Consider the following 2979-nt stretch of genomic DNA (forward strand, 5'->3'; position numbering starts at 1 on the left):
TATATGATCTTGACTTTGTTGGGGTCACATTTTCCACCTTGATTTCTGCTACCTTTTTAGTTCTTAGGAGAGTGTGTGGCTATGTATCACCTGGTAGGGACTTTTTCTGGTAGGAATGGGGATGGACTTGGAGTAGGCCTGAGTCTGTCAAGAAGGGAGTAAAACAGGTTTCACCAGAATCTGAGTAGTATCCCGGAAAACGGGGTCAGAGACTAAGGAAAGGTCAAGGCAGGTGGTCTGCTACAGAGTTGGGGATGAGACTGACAGGAATGGAATCGGGGAAGAGGAGGTGAATGAACATCAGAAGATCACCTACCTGTTCTCTAGCCTATCTGCTTCCCTGGTCAGTATGGCCAGGAATTCCCAGGAAATGACTTCAGGTGTTGGTTGAGTCCCAGGGACTCAGTGGGTGAAAAACAATGGAATCTTGAAATTTGCAGGCAAGTGGATGGAACTAGAAGAAACCATCCTGAGTGAGGTAATCCAGTCACAAAAGTAAACATGGTATGTACTCACTCATATATGGATTTTAGACATAGAACAAAGGATTACTAGCCTACAGTCCACATCACCAGAGAAACATCTTACAGTGTAAAGAATTATAAGAATAGGTACATGTGCCGGGTGGTGGTGGCACATGCCTTTAATCCCAGCACTCGGGAGGCAGAGGCAGGTGGATCTCTGTGAGTTCGAGGCCGGGCTGGACCAATAGCCTCCAAAAGAATACAGAGAAACCCTGTCTTGTAAAAACAAACAAACAAAAAAAGCAAAACAAAACAAAAAAGAATAGGTACATGTAAAAATTCAATATTTTTCATATATCAAACCAAAGGATAGAGGGAAATGAGACTTTTTTTCTTCCTTTTTTAATTTAAGCTAGAAACGAACTTTCTTCACATGTCAATCCCAAGTCCCTCTCCCTCCCCCCCATCCTCCCACCAGGACCCCCACTTCCCCACCCAGTCTCCACCCTGATCCCCAGGGAGGGTGAGGGCCTCCATGGAGAATCTCCAGAGTCTGTCATTTCATCCAGGGCAGGGCCTAGGCCTTGACACTTCTTATTTTTTGAAATATTTTTTCACTGCAGTTCAGTGGTCCCTCTGGGTGCCAGCTGCATAGGAAACAGAAAGTACACATGAATGATAAGTCATTCACTAAGAAGCTGGAGTGGGTGGAGCACCAGAAGGAATGTAAGCAGCTGAACCAGAACCAAGTGTGGCTGCTGTGCTAGAAGGCTAAGGAAATTTTAACAAAAGAATCAAATGAGCCGGGCTTTGGTGGCGCACGCCTTTAATCCCAGCACTCTGGAGGCAGAGGCAGGAGGATCTCTGTAAGTTCGAGACCAGCCTGGACTACCAAGGGAGTTCCAGGACAGCCTCCAAAGCCACAGAGAAACCCTGTCTCGAAAAAAACTAAAAAAAAAAAAAAAGAATCAAATGTACAAATGTCTGCAGAGATGTGCATGACAATTCTATGACTTCTTGGAGCTCTTCCAAATTGATGGGAAATCACCAGATAGAAACTATGTATTCATGGGTGACTATGTAGACAGTGGTTATTATTATGTGGATAATATGACTCTTGTAGCTTTAAATGTACATTATACAGAGTGCATTTTAATATTGTGAGGAAATCATGAAAAGTGACAGATCACCCAAGTATATGACTTTAATGGTGAATATATTGAAAAACATGGAAATGCCAACCCATGTAAATACTTTACAGACCTCTTTGATTATCTTCCCCTTATAGTTTTGGTAGATGGAAGTATATTTTGCCTCCATGGCATCCTCTATCCATCCATAGATACACTGGATCTTATAAGAGCCCAGAATCATTGATAAGAAGTTCCACATGAAGACCTCGTGTGTGATTTCTTGTGGTCAGATCCCAATGACCATGACAGATGGGGCATTTCACCATGTGGTGCTGAATACCCATTTGGACAGGTATTTCTGAAATATTTAACCAGGCCAATGTTAATGGTCTCACACTGGTATCTCCTGCTCATCAGTCTGTAACAGAAGGATGTAATTGGGGCCCTGATCTGAATGTGGCTACCAATTTTATTGTACTGAATTACTGCTATCATTGTGGGAACCAGGCTGCTAACATGGAATTAGATGACACTTTAAAATGTTCATTTTTTCTGCTTTACCTATCAGTTCATCTGGCCAGTTGCACCCTAGACTACTTCCTATAAATTCTTCCCCAGGACTTTTATTTTATATGGAAGTACACCTGTGTGTGTGTGTGTGTGTGTGTGTATCAGCTATCTACGTGTTTTTGTAACAAATTTTCATGTCATATTAAGCTACATTATAGACTAAACAGGCCAAACTGGTGTTGAGTGCTTAGCGCACTTTAAGACTTAACTTCAGTACATCCTGTCCTAGATCAGGCAGCCTGATGGTCTGCCTGCTGTGTGGTAGGAACCATTTTTTTTTTGTTAACTGGTTAAGCAAGGAAACAGTCACTGGCTGCTTCATCTCCTTTGACTTACTTGGAAATTTAGTTACAATGTTTAACTGGCATGGATTAACAGTGTTGAAGTTTTATTTTTAAGAACTCACAAGCTGACTTCCATTTAATTCATTACCTTTTTTTTTTTTACTGAAATGACCTAACTGAAGAAGAGATCCTTGGAAGGATGTGGTCATAACATTAAAGAGATTTTCTTTCATTTAAACTACAATAGTATTTGATGTTGGTCTACATTATTTCTGTGTATTTGTCATGTTTGTTTTGTATTCTATTTGGAGTGCTTAACAAACAAACTTTTCAATTTAAACAAACAAATGAAATGTTCTCTTTCATTAATATCCTGAAGAATTTCCATTGCATTTTAACAATGGTGTTGGCAACTGTTTTCTTGATAGAAGTTTTTTTCTTAATTGTGCAGAACGTTTACTTACGATAGTTTGCTTATATTGTACTTAGCTGAATATTGAATAAGAAGGCACTGATCTTGTTTTCAAT

At 40.3% G+C, this 2979-nt stretch overlaps 1 pseudogene; it reads left to right on the top strand.

The window, feature by feature from the left end:
* Positions 1-1135: 1135 nt before the first annotated feature.
* Positions 1136-2203, top strand: LOC101824479 (annotated as a pseudogene).
* Positions 2204-2979: the final 776 nt, after the last annotated feature.

The sequence above is a fragment of the Mesocricetus auratus genome, unplaced genomic scaffold, assembly GCF_017639785.1.
Source record: "Mesocricetus auratus isolate SY011 unplaced genomic scaffold, BCM_Maur_2.0 Super-Scaffold_4256, whole genome shotgun sequence".
Taxonomy (NCBI): domain Eukaryota; kingdom Metazoa; phylum Chordata; class Mammalia; order Rodentia; family Cricetidae; genus Mesocricetus; species Mesocricetus auratus.